The 14,687-nt window shown below is 41.5% G+C and overlaps 1 protein-coding gene across 3 annotated transcripts in view; it reads left to right on the top strand.

The window, feature by feature from the left end:
• The window catches only part of cdk14 (cyclin dependent kinase 14), a 648,395-nt gene that overhangs the window by 530,187 nt on the left and 103,521 nt on the right, over positions 1 to 14,687 (top strand). The window contains exon 15 of one of the 3 annotated variants that reach the window (XM_063044120.1): positions 5,269 to 6,671. The exons of the other annotated variants lie outside the window; for them this stretch is intronic. The gene's annotated coding sequence lies outside the window, so the exon portion shown is untranslated. Of the gene's footprint in view, positions 1 to 5,268; positions 6,672 to 14,687 lie in introns of those variants that run through there. 3 annotated transcript variants of the gene reach the window in all.

Here is a 14,687-nt window from a genome sequence, read left to right as displayed (position 1 = left end):
GTTTTGCCGTTCCGTACAAGACACTAAAATATTGTGTGAGTAAAATTACATAAATGATAGCGATCTGAAATAAACTGAGGCAATGTGGAAAGAGACAGGGTGACAAATAGCCTCAGGGGAGAGAGGAGCAGATAAAATGTCACGTTCTTGGCTATTGGCCTTCAAATTCAATTCTGTTTCTCTCCGCATTGATGCTGCTTAACTTGCTGAATGTTTCTACCATCATATGTAATAAAATATAATTTACCTTGGCTTTTACCAGCAATGAAAAATCTAATTTTTTTATGATGTACTGCAATTGTATAGTTAAGTGTTCATGACCTAGACCTAACTAACAAGCTTTACGGCTGGATCAAATTGGCGGGGCATAGGCCAAGAGCAGAAAACAAACTGATGTTTAGCCAATTTAAGCACAGAGCCACTTTTAAAAAATCAAATCATCGAGGCCGAGAGCGAAGGATGGACCGGTGTTCAGCTCACTGCTCCAAGATGCATTACTCGCATCAGCGCTGAACTGGCTCCGTGGCTGTACCCTGCAGCCATCGGGCTCCTGGACAGGCTGTTATGCTGAATTGACTCCATGGCTGTACCCTGCAGCCATGAGGCTGCTGTGCTGGACTGTCTCCATGGCTGTACCCTGCAGCCATCGGGCTCCTGGACAGGCTGTTATGCTGAATTGACTCCATGGATGTACCCTGTAGCCATGAGGCTGCTGTGCTGGACTGTCTCCATGGCTGTACCCTGCAGCCATCGGGCTCCTGGACAGGCTGTTATGCTGAATTGACTCCATGGATGTACCCTGCAGCCATGAGGCTGCTGTGCTGGACTGTCTCCATGACTGTACCCTGCAGCCATCGGGCTCCTGGACTGTCTCCATGGCTGTACCCTGCAGCCATCGGGCTCCTGGACTGTCTCCATGGCTGTACCCTGCAGCCATCGGGCTCCTGGACTGTCTCCGTGGCTGTACCCTGCAGCCATCAGACTCCTGGACTGGCTGCTGTGCTGAACTGGCTCTGTGGCTGTACGCTGCAGCCATCGGACTCCTGGACTGGCTCCATGGCTGTACGCTGCAGCCATCGGGCTCCTGGACTGGCTCCATGGCTGTACCCTGCAGCCATTGGACTCCTGGACTGGCTGCTGTGCTGAACTGGCTCCATGGCTGTACCCTGCAGCCATCGGACTCCTGGACTGGCTGCTGTGCTGAACTGGCTCTGTGGCTGTACCCTGCAGCCATTGGACTCCTGGACTGGCTGCTGTGGTGGACTGGCTCCATGGCTTTACGCTGCAGCCATCGGACTCCTGGACTGGCTCCATGGCTGTACCCTGCAGCCATTGGACTCCTGGACTGGCTGCTGTGCTGAACTGGCTCTGTGGCTGTACGCTGCAGCCATCGGACTCCTGGACTGGCTCCATGGCTGTACCCTGCAGCCATTGGACTCCTGGACTGGCTGCTGTGCTGAACTGGCTCTGTGGCTGTACCCTGCAGCCATTGGACTCCTGGACTGGCTGCTGTGCTGGACTGGCTCTGTGGCTGTACCCTGCAGCCATCGGACTCCTGGACTGGCTACTGTGCTGGACTGGCTCTGTGGCTGTACCCTGCAGCCATCGGACTCCTGGACTGGCTGCTGTGCTGGACTGTCTCCATGGCTGTACCCTGCAGCCATCGGGCTCCTGGATTGTCTCCATGGCTGTACGCTGCAGCCATCGGGCTCCTGGATTGTCTCCATGGCTGTACCCTGCAGCCATCGGGCTCCTGGACTGGCTCCATGGCTGTACCCTGCAGCCATCGGACTCCTGGACTGGCTGCTGTGCTGAACTGGCTCTGTGGCTGTACCCTGCAGCCATTGGACTCCTGGACTGGCTGCTGTGGTGGACTGGCTCCATGGCTGTACGCTGCAGCCATCGGACTCCTGGACTGGCTGCTGTGCTGGACTGGCTCTGTGGCTGTACGCTGCAGCCATTGGACTCCTGGACTGGCTGCTGTGGTGGTGGACTCAGTTTCAGTGACTCTGCAGTTTATGTTCCCTGTGTTATTTGTTTACTTTTAAATTTTTTTGCACGATTTGTTTTTTTTTGCTCAGTAGGCGTTTACGGTCTTTGTTGTGTTGGTTCTATTGTGTTTCTTTGTTATATGGCTGGCTGCAAGAAGATGAATCTCAAGATTGTATATGGTATACATACTTCGATAATAAATGTACTTTGAACTTTGAAATTCAGTGTCTACAAATTCTTTCTCAACCAGTGGTGTTAAAAGTGCTACAGAGAGACATTGATGTGTTGTACTCTCTCTCTGAAATTCTTTCCACTGGCTACACTTGAAAGGACTTCAGAGATGGAATGCAATGTGCTGTCATTTCTATATCCATCACTTAGTGCTACGAACAGGGAGAATTAGTTGGTCAATCTTTCTGTGCAGATCAGTGAGAAAGATCATAACTTTATTTAAGAAGAGCAGGTTTTCCAAGCCAAAATCACTTTTACAATCTTTAGCAGGTCAGTTATTTTATTTGGTGTTAGTGGGATCACGTTATTTAAGGACTGCCTGCCGAAATAACAATTTCTTTACTTGAAAAATAATTCAAAGACTGTTGTTGAGACAAGGAAATTACAAAAACACTTAAGACACCACATAAATCCAAGTTCCTTGGAAGCATTACCTTTCGTTATTCAGATGTATATGTGCATGTTGAGCAGTGCAATGGGAGTGGGAAAAGCAGACGTGTAATTCTGCCAGGGCCCAGAGTGTTTTCTTGTATTATTTATACAAAGACATCCGCCAAGTAAGGTTCATTGGAAAATCCCTGTAGACACCAAACATCAGCCTTTCGTGTGTTGTGAGAGAAGTGCCTGAGTGCAAAAGGCCGCTTCAGCTGAAGGGTCTGACAATCTGCAGCAACACATGGGTGCAGCCAGGACTACATCATGATGATAATGACTGCAATGAGCCCGTTTTACTGAGAGCACCTATCAGTCCTTTTTTCGTAAGGCTGGTCACTTCATTTTGGAAGCATCTGTCATGATCTTGGCTACTCTTAAAAGTGAAAATACTGAATCACAGAAACTGATCCTGCGGCTAGGAAGACAGCAGATGCTGCTGTGCTGAAACAGGACCCGGTAGCCATGGAGACAGGATGTCTGATGAGCTACTGTCTTCTGTTTACTTAGAGCAACTTTTTCAGATGAACATTACTGTAACATTTGAGAATGCCAAATCTTATCTGAGTAGCTTTCATTGACTACAATTAAGTGTTATATAAATGCTTATCTTTAAATGGAAGCATGCCAGTACTTAGGCACTTTAATTCTGTTCAAACATGTTGCCCCCTGCTATTTCATAATTTCACTTGTCTCAAAAGCCTCAAGGGAGTCTCACCTGACCATTACACGCAGCTTACTGGCTATGCTTTGTAGCCTGGTTTCATTTGGCAAGTGGTTGCTCTTGACTTGTTGATCAGCAAGCAATTTAAAGTGTGAAGTACAGAAAAAAAGATTTAAGTTCCATTGTTTTAAACTGAAATACTTCCAAGCCTTGTACTCGGCCAAACCAAATTTGAAGAGTACAAAACACCAACTGTATTCTTCAATGAATTGAATACATTGTAAAGCTCAGTGAGGACATATTTTTCACATAGGATCACAAGAAAATTAGAGGATTAGGCCACCATTCACTTCAAGCCTGCTGTCATATAGTTATGTCTGATCTATGCTGCCCTCAACTTCTCTTCTGTTCCTGTTTCCTATAACCTTCAATTCCTCAAACTTACAAATATTCTTTATCTCTACCTTAAATTTATCTAATGAGTTGACTTCCACCACCCTAGGAGGCACAGATCTAGAGATTTACTATCCTCGACACTTTCCCCCAGGATTATCAACCTCTCGATGTCAGCAATAAAAGGTGGTAAATTGCCTTTGGATGCACAGGTATGCTGTACACGTACTCATTGACAGGTATCTACTCAGGCATGGGGAAACACCACATTCCTTATTCATGGATGTATAAATAAATGTGCCTATCAACTGGGAGACAGTAATAAATATTGCAGACTATTTGCAGTCCACATTACAATGCTGGGACTTAGCATAAACAAGCCATCTTACAACATGCCAACTGAACTCTGATGTATTAGACCAGAAGGATCTACAGGAAAGATAAGCAACACACATCAAAGTTGCTGGTAAATGCAGCAGGCCAAGCAGCATCTGTAGGAAGACGTAGTCCTGACGAAGGGTCTCGGCCTGAAACGTCGACTGCACCTCTTCCTAGAGATGCTGCCTGGCCTGCTGCGTTCACCAGCAACTTTGATGTGTGTTGCTTGAATTTCCAGCATCTGCAGAATTCCTGTTGTTTACAGGAAAGATAATGCAGTTTGCATTAAATGCAGTCCATACATTGGAAAATGCTTTTGTATTACATTATCAAAATCAGAATCAGGTTTAATATCACTGGCATATGTAATGAAATTTGTTGCTTTACGGCAGCAGTACATTGCAATACATGATAATGTAAAAAATATAAAATAGATTAAATGTGTGTGTGTGTGTGTGTATATATATATATATATATATAGTGTTGGCATGTGGCCAAGTGGTTAAGGCATTTGTCTAGTGATCTGAAGGTTGCTAGTTCGAGCCTTGCTGAGCAAGGCACTCAGCCACACATTGCTCTGCGACGACACTGGTGCCAAGCTGTATGGGTCGTAATGCCCTTCCCTTGGACAACATCGGTGGCGTGGAGAGGGGAGACTTGCAACATGGGCAACTGCCAGTCTTCCATACAAACATGCCCAGGCCTGCGCCCTGGAAACCTTCCATGGTCTCACAAGACTAATGGATGCATATATATATGTAAAAAGAGAGGAAAAATTGTGAGGTAGTGTTCATGGGTGCACTGTTTCAGCAATCTGTTGGTGAGGAGGAAGAAGCTATTCCTGAAACATTAAGTGTGTGTCTTCAGGCTCCTGTACCACCTCCTTGATGGTAACAATAAAAAGTGAGCATGTGAGCATGTCCTGGGTGATGAGGGTCTTTTAACGATGGATGCTGCCATTATGAGGCATCACCTTTATAAGGTGTCCTGGATGCTGGGGAGGCTATTGTGCATGATGGATCTGGCTGAGTTTACAACATTCTACAGTTGTTTCTGATCCTGTGCAGTGGCCCCTCCAAGGTACATCTGCAGAAATTTGTGAATGTCATTGGTAATATACCGACTCCTCAAATTCCGAATAAAATGTAGCTGTTGACTTGCCTTCTTTGTAATTGCAGCAATATGTTGGGCCTGGATAGATCTTCGGAGGTGTTCATACCCAGGAACTTGAAACCGCTCACCCTTTCCACTGCTGATCCCTCGATGAGGACTAGTGTGTGACCCCTCGACTTCCCCTTCCTGAAGTCCATGATCAGTTTCTTGGTCTTACTGACATTGAGTGCAAGCTTGTTGTTGCAACTCCACTCAACTTGAAGCTGGAATTTCTAACTCAGTAAATTGCTGCAAACTCAAATTCTTTGCGGAAGGAAATGAAATTGTTGGTTCTGAGGAAAATAGATTTTCTTTGATTGTTTGTTTTCTCTGGAACACCTTATAACTCATTGTAGACCATTAATTTAGGTGCCGATTAGTGACATCATTCAAAAGAATGGTTTGCTCCAGATGAGCTGAGGGCCAGGCACAGCTTATCCACACCCTCAGCTAAGCACAACCCCAGACTCACTGATAAACTCTGTGTGGAATTGCTGGTCTGATGTCAGAGCAATCTTACCTAATGTCTGCAACCATCTTCTTCCTTCCAGTGTTGAAAAATACGAAATAAGTTTGTGACATTATCTGAATCAATTTTAAAGTTGCTTTTGCTTGAAATACTTTCCTATTGACCATAAAGATTAAAGGTTTCAATGCATTGTTGCTTGTTAGCTGAATATGATTTCCCCAATTAATATTTCCAATCATATCATTTTGTGAAAGACAGAATTGATGCTACATAATTAGAATTGTGTATTCTGGATCAACTACCTTTTAAAAAGAATGTACCATCATTATTTTTAATGGGCATAGCATCTTTTTTTGAAGTAGCAAGTTGTTAGTTTCTGGCACCTGAATAATATTTCCAGTATGTAAGGATATTCCTATAATTCTGAATAAATTATATACAGTGAACAGGCAGTTGGAATAACTGCAGTGGCGACATATGTTGCAATAAGTATTTGAGGCACATCAATAGATAATGAAGCTAACAATACAATATTTTAATGGTAATAATGACAATTTATTATTTTGCATATTTGCTGTAAGTAATTGAGATTGAAAATTTATATAAATAGTATTTCTGGAAATATGTTACATTTGAATTTATTTTTCATTTTTAACTTGCAACATTTGTATACAGTATATTTAAACACCTTGGCTGGAGTCCAGTTTGTTCCTATGTTGCCATCTGTCTGTTCACCCCACTACTCACATGCCTGCATTTTAGCCTAAAATTCCCTTCTTCCCACTTGTTTAATCTTTTTCCCTCCTAAAGTTCTCAGACATCTGCTCTATCATTGGTTTCAGTCTGCTTCTAAAATGGTTTTACTCTTGTTCATCTCATTTCAACATTGCATTGGAAAGTTGTGCTAAAATGGCCTATTTTTAAAACCAAAATGTTCTTTGCATAGAAGAAAAATTAAAAACGGAGCAATAAATTATAAAAGTCTAATTCTGCTTTCTTTTTGTGGCTGTGTCCCAGCAAGTAGCATTACCATCATTTATAATGCATCTGTAAAGTCACTGCATTCAAGGAATGCAGCTTATTGTGAGCTAAATTTGTTTCACTACACCAACGTTTAATTAGTTATGTATATAATTAAAATTCAGATGTGCACGGCAATAATTTTCCCTCCCTCTTTCTCCTTACCAGCCCGAAACTGGGTAAGTTCTGTGCAAAGATGATTGACAGGATGAAGGATTTCCCTGTTTTGAGGGTCAGGAAGGCTGGTTTGCAATAGCAGCCAAAAGAGATCCCAGCAGCATTCAACATGGGAAGTATCATGATTCTGAGGCAGGTGGTGCTCCCTGGCATGGGACTCCCTTGCCTCATTTGCAAGTTACAGGATACAAATTTAATAGAAAAGAAGAGGAAGAGAGCACCCAAAGGGGTTGATTATTGTGACAATCAAATGGATTTTTGGGTACAATTTGCTTATCATGCAAGGGGTCCAAGATCTTGCTTTTCTCAAAATGAGAAGGAGTCAGTGGTTGGGGCAATGTGCAGTTTGTAGATAGAATTTTTGACTACAAATCAAACTGATTAAAATAAAGTTTAAAGTGAAGTTTAGTTCAAAGTACAATAAGTCCTAGTAGCTCCTCGGATGACAAATTGCTATATTTATATTGTGTCTAGTAGAAATAATTCTCATGTGCGGTTAAAACTTCTGATGCTGTGAGTGAATCAGCTGCTGACATAGACAGGCTGTATATTTACAACTTTTGATTTTCTTCATGGTGAAAAGGAATGACTTAAACTGTTGTGGCAAATGACCGAGGACATTTTTAAAAATAATTTAATTAAATGATATTCTTGTGGTAGAAATTATTCCCCATTTCATTAAAGATGTAATATCTGTTTAAAAACATTATTTGAGGACTGATAGGAGGAAAAAGTTAAAAGATCTACTGGAGTAAAGTCCTGCAGGTGTACTGCCAGGTGATTGGAGAGTGTCAAATGTAATTCCTTTGTTCAAGAAAGGGAGTAGGGATAACACTGGAGTTATAGACCAGCAAGTCTTGCTTCAGTATTGGAGAGTATTCCTAGAGATAAAATCTACTAGCACTGGGAGAAAATGGTCTGATTAAGGATGATCAGCATTGCTTTGTAAAGGGCTGGTAATGCCTCATGACCCTGACTGAAATTTTTGAGGGTGTGCCGAAGCAAATTGATGAAGGTAGAGCGGTGGATGTATATGGATTTTAGTAAGGCATTCAATAAGATCCCTATAGGACACTCATTCAGAAAGTCAGGGGGCATAGGATCCATGAAAGTATAGCTGTGTGGATACAGAATTGGGTTGTCCATTGAAGGAAGAGAAAGATGGAGAGTATTCTGCCTGGAGGTCTGAGACCAGCCGTGTTCCACGTGGTCTGTTCTGGGACCTCTGCTCTTTGTGATTTTTATAAATGACTTGGATGAGGAAGTGGAAAGATGGATGAGTAAATCTGTAATTGACACAAATGTTGCTGGAGTTGTGGATAGTGTGGAGGTTTGTTGTAGTTTGCAACGGAACATTGGATGGATGTAGAGCTGGGCTGAGGAGTAGCAAATGGAGTTCAGCTGAAAACAAGTACAGAGATTCATTTTGGAAGATCAAGTTTGAATGCAGAATACAGGGATAATGACAGGATTCTTGGCAGTGTGAAAGAACAGAGGGATCTTGGGGTCCACGTCCAAACATCCCTCAAAGTTTACCGCACAAGTTGATAAGGTTGTTAAGAAAGCGTATGGAATGTTGGCATTCATTAGTCAGGGACTGAGTTCAAGAGCCATGAGGTAATGCTGCAGCTCACTAAAACCCTGTTTAGACCATACTTAGAATATTGTTTTCAGTTTTGGTTACCTCGTTATAGGAAGAGTGTGGAAGCTTTAGAGAGGGTGGAGGGGAGATTTACCAGGACGCTGCCTGGGCTAGAGGGCATGTCTTAAAAAGATAGGTTGAGTAAGGTAGGGTTTTTCTCTTCGAAGTGAAGGAAGGTGAGAAGTAACTGGATAGAAGAATATAAGACGATAGGAAGCATTGATAGAATAGATACGCAGAGACATTTTTCCCAGGGTGGAAATGGCTAATGCAAATTTTAAAGTGATTGGAGAAAAGTATAGGGAAGTTTTCAGAGGTAAGTTCTTTACACAGTGAGAGGTGGGTGCGTGGAACACCCTGCCATGAGTGGTAATAGAAGCAGATACATTAGGGACATTTAAGAAACTCTTAGGTAGGCACACAGATGAAAGAAAAAGTGAGGGTTATGTAGGAGGGAAGGGTTAGGTTGATCTTAGAGTAGATTAAAAGATCAGCACAACATTGTGGACTGAAGGGCCTGTACTATGCTGTTATGTTTTATCTTTGGCATTGGTGAGGTAGGTGGAAGCTACCTATATGTTGGTAACTATTTTAAGTACCTTTATCTTTTGTGAGGTTCTTGTGTTTTCTTTAAGGAAAATTAATTAAGTTACATGTAGATGTAGATTTCCCAGCATTCAATATAACTTTGTAAAGGATATTTTAAGCAGATTTTATGTGAAGGGGAAACTCAGCAGGTCAGTCACCATCTGTAGAAAGAGAAATAAACTTTTATTTTTAGTCTGTGCTGCAGCATTAAACTGATCTGGTTGTGTAGCAGTCCTGATACCAACTTCACATGGGCTCCTTTTTCCTTCCATTAACAGCACGGTGAATGATCTAAGCCTTACCCGATTTTTGATAGATTCCTATTCCAATTGTTGTTCGTGCAACTTTAGGTTCTTTAAATATCTCCAATGGTCACAATACACAACCTTCCAGTGTAGAGAATGCCAGATATTCATCACTATCCAAGAAGAAATTTCTATGTATTATGTTTTGTAACGCCAAAAGATAAAACTAATTGAAAGAAAATCACGGAGCCGAGCATGCGTGTCTTAGTGTTGTCATAAGTGCAAGGCATGCCCTTATGACATGGTGGTGTGATGGCGTGTGCCATTTACATACTTTTACATATAACCCATAATGAATTATTTAAACAAAGAAAGAATGTTTAATCAAACTATATATTCACAATATTACTCAAATATTACTGAAATATTGAATACACAACACTCCTCTTTACTTAGCTATAAATTCCAACTCAGTATAGAATGCATCTCAGCTCAAATATGCAAAGTATTACTCTCTAGTCTTATACATACACACACACAGTATACTATACAATACGTCTGTTATATAGACATTCACAGCATAGTAGGTTTAAAATTGTTCCATCCAGGTTTTAAGATTGAGTTGCTGTGGATGATTTGATGCTGTTGAAGGATAATGGCTTTCCTGCCAAGTGGTATCACTCTGCTTGGAAGGTGGTGACTGTGAACCAATCCTGGGTTCTGGGGTTTCTTCTTTGTTGGTTGTAGGAGTTGACTCTGGGACTGCAGAAAGTGGTGCTGACAGCTCAGGTCACCTTTCTTCCGTGAATTGAAAATGGACACCTGTGTTTGATAATCAGTAATGAGAGTAAACTCTCTCCCATACCAGTACGGGTTGAAACATTTTACACACCAAACAAAACTCAAGGTCTAGCCTTCTGATGTACCTAGCCATTTCTGATTTTTAAATTTATTATTATTATTATCACTTGGTACTCACTGTTTATGAACCCATGAATTTGTCAATTTCTGCCGTTATTTTAACTGAGTCATTTCCTCCTCGCGCTAAAAGCACACTGCACTTTTTTTAAAAAATGCAATCATCTAACAGCACTTCAACAGGTAGATAGTGATCTCAGGTTCACTTAAAAAGTCCTCGTCACCACTGTTGTGTTTTAAACTATAAAACATAAAACCAATTGAAAGAAAATCACAGAGCCGGAAGATGCATGTCTTTATTTTTGTTTTACTTCGAATGAGCTGCACATTTATGATGTGATGGCGTGATGATGTATTCCATTGACATACTTTTATGTATGTTGTTGTTCGTCCATCGTTGACGTCGATGAGGACCTCGACACCATTATGATTGTGTCGAGGCTAGCGGGTGATTTGGATTTAAGTGAGGGAGAGTTGCGCAGCATCAGCCTCTCTCTCTCTTCCCAATTCCCATCTGGATCCAGTGGCAAGACAGAGTCGAGACGGCTGGAGATGGGACTAGGCGCAGTGGATGACCAGGACGTCTACTGTGTCTTGTCCTGCTCTACACGTTCTATGACACTTGCAGAGACTGCCTTCTTGACTGTTGGACCTTCCATTGGTCTCGTCCGCTCAATCCGCCGGATTTTATGTATACTTTTATGTATAACCTGTAATTAATTATTTAAACAAAGAAAGCTTAATCAAATGATATATTTACAATGTAACTCAAATATTAAATACACAGCACTATACACTTCAGTTTTAAATAATTAGTCCCCCTTGTAAAGATGCTTCTCTATCTATACTCTCCTACTGGTGGAAACAACTCAATGTCTACTCTAACATGCCCCTTTAGGACCTTATGTATTTCAGTAAGATCACTCCTCATTCTTTGAATCTCCAAAGAACACAGTTCCGTCATTCATGATAGGCCAGCCCTCTCATTCCTTTAATTAATCCTGGGAATTTATTTTGCTAGTATATCCTTTCTTAAATCCCCCTTTCCCATCGCCTTTTCCCTCTCTCACCTTCTTTTCTTGCCTGCCCATCACCTCCCTCTGGTGCTCTGCCCCCTGTTTTTTTCTTCTATGGACTTCTGTCTCTTTCACCAATCAACTTCTCAGCTCCATACTTTATTCCTTCCCCTCCAGGTTTCATCTGTCACCTTGTCTTTCTCTCTCCCCTCCCCCCACCTTTGAAATCTACTCCTCAGTTTTTTTCTCCAGTGCTGCCGAAGGGTTTTAGCACAAAGCGTCAACTGTACTCTTTTCCTAGATGCTGCCTGGCCTGCTGAGTTCCTTCAGCATATTGCATAACATTGAACTAAATGAAGGACTGCCTTAGAAACTCCAGCTCCAGATTTTTCCCTCGGTTTACTCCCAAAGCCTTCCCCGTGAGTGGGTATAGCCGCAACGCAGCGGAGGTTTGAGATCAGAGTTTTCCTTCTCCTAGATGAGCTGCCAATCACTGCTGACTAGCTCCATCTGCCTGAAATGGCTGGTTTTAAGGCACCAGTAACCTGCCTTTGCCTCTTCTCCTGCTGGTAGAACTGGTTCCACTGGGCTTAGTAGCTAAGTCAAATATGAGGGCCAAGAGCTGGACTTGGTTGTTGGAGACTATTTGAGATGCACGCCATTGGGATCATTTAATAGGTAGTGGGAGCTTGTCCCCATTGCCACCACCAGCTATAATAACCTTAAGGAACCACATTGTGATAAAGGCCAATAGGAGGGATGTAGGGAACACTAGGAAACAAAAGCTTGACTAAAGCGTGTCTCCCCATTATTAATTTGCTGTGAATTAATTTGTGGCCAAGCACTACTGCTCATGGAAAAGGATAATTTGAAATGATTTGCTGTCTCCAGCAAAACTAATCTTGACCTGAGCTTGCAAAGTTCAATTAATTTTTTATATAATAAATAAATAAACACTTGGCCATTTTATTAGGTACAGGCTACCCTGTGTGGTTACCTGCTGCTATAGCCCATACACAGCATGCGTATCAGTGCTGAAGGAACTGAATCTAAGGTGATTCCAGGTATGTTTTTCAACCCTGTTTCTCCCGTCCCCGAACTTGTTCCCTAATCTTGTTAGCACATAAAATTATATATCACTGAATTCAGAATTCCAGTCCTAAGATATCTATGTTGAAAAGGTTATACACTGCAATGACAAATGTTCACTCTTACCCTCTCTCAGCTTAACTTCCCATTCCTTCATCTGTGAATGGATATCTACAAGTTTGGTTAATATAATGATCAATATCTGTTTAAATTTCTAGTGAATTTCCTTTTAAAAAGCAATGAAGGTTTGTTTGAAAAAGGCCCTGTTCCTGTAACTGATTTTATCTGTGAAAACTGGTCACGGAATTGCAATCATTAGCATAAATAAAAATGCATAAACTTCCACCTTTAACTCAGAATAATACCAGCATTCCAGCCAGCCCACAACAATGAATGTTGGCAGAAAGCCAAATTTAGAGAAAATAATTAAAATGTTTGCAAATAGTTTAATCATTGTATTTACAGTACTGATGGATGAGTTACAGGAGCTTGTCTCAGTGGGATATGTCTTATGAAAGTGTACTTTGATTATATCTCCTTTATGAATGAAAATATAGTTTTGCAAAATAATAAGTACAGTGGCATGCAAAAGTTTGGGCACCCCTGGTCAACATTTCTGTTACTGTGCCCCGTGCCACTGGCTGCAACACAAGCCCAAAGCATGATTGATCCACCCCCGTGCTTAACAGTTGGAGAGGTGTTCTTTTCATGAAATTCTGCACCCTTTTTTCTCCAAACATACCTTTGCTCATTGCGGCCAAAAAGTTCTATTTTAACTTCATCAGTCCACAGGACTTGTTTCCGAAATGCATCAGGCTTGTTTAGATGTTCCTTTGCAAACTTCTGACACTGAATTTTGTGGTGAGAACACAGGAAAGGTTTTCTTCTGATGACTCTTCCATGAAGGTCATGTTAGTGCAGGTGTCGCTGCACGGTAGAACAGTGCACCACCAATGCAGAGTCTGCTAAATCTTCCTGAAGGTCTTTTGCAGTCAAACGGGGGTTTTGATTTGCCTTTCTAGCAATCCTACGAGCAGTTCTCTTGGAAAGTTTTCTTGGTCTTGCAGACCTCAACTTGACCTCCACCGTTCCTGTTAACTGCCATTTCTTAATTAGCTTACAAACTCTGGAAACGGCTACCTGAAAACGCTTGACTATCTTATTATAGCCTTCTCCTGCTTTGTGGGCATCACTTATTTTAATTTTCAGGTGCTAGTCAGCTGCTTTGAGGAACCCATGGCTGCTGATTGTTGGGACAAGGTTTGAGGAGTCAGGGTATTTATAAAGCTTTGAAATTTGCATCACCTGGCCTTTCCTAATGATAACTGTGAACAAACCATAGCCCTAACAAGCTAATTAAGGTCTGAGACCTTGGTGAAGGTTATCTGAGAGCTCAAATCTCTTGGGGTGCCCAAACTTCTGCATGGTGCTCCTTTCCTTTTTTTCACTCTAAAATTGTACAAAACAAAAATAATACACTAATCTTGCTTAAAATGTTGAAAAGAATGTTTCATCTTTAACTTTATGACTTTTGGAGATTAGTTCATCTTCTACTCGCTTAACTATTCACAGTAACAGAAATTTTGACAGGGGTGCCCAAACTTTTGCATGCCACTGTATATGAAAAACAGTACCAATAATCTAGGTTATAGCAGGTTTTAAGCACATTAGAGATAAAGCAGACTAGCAGTATGGAAATGTATTTTTCAAAACTGTGATAGTACAAAGAATGATGCCTAATTTTTGATGAGCAAGTTTAATTTATTTTCTAAATATCATATCTTTTTGTTGAATTGGATTGCTGACGGTTGAATTATTCCACTGGTATAGACTCCATGCATTCTTTCCCCAGACTCATGATTTATAATGCCTCCAAGTGCTGAAGAGTATCAGCATTTTGTAACTGTGTATTTGTGTTGCCTCTCACATAGTGGAGATGAAAAGAATGACCCCACTGTGGCCTCCTTTTCCTTTTCATGCTGCAGTTTGCACAACAGTGTCCCCATTTAATTCAAAAATGACAACACAGCTTATAAATATGCACAAAAAGTTGTACGAGAAATTTAAACCAGGAAATCTGTTGCCTTAGGCTATCTAGATGAAGATATAGATATAGACCAGTATATTGAGTAACATATGTTCATATTAAGATCAGATAAAATGTGCTGACTTTTTAGCTGACTTCACACTGTGCTATAAATTCATGCCTGATTGATGCAACTTTGCATTTCTTATGGTGTAGTGTTTTTTTGGCCCATCTGCCATGTGAAGTATTTACATC

This window comes from Mobula hypostoma, chromosome 3, assembly GCF_963921235.1.
Source record: "Mobula hypostoma chromosome 3, sMobHyp1.1, whole genome shotgun sequence".
In the NCBI taxonomy this organism is placed as follows: domain Eukaryota; kingdom Metazoa; phylum Chordata; class Chondrichthyes; order Myliobatiformes; family Myliobatidae; genus Mobula; species Mobula hypostoma.
This window is presented reverse-complemented; position numbering and strand designations above follow the sequence as displayed.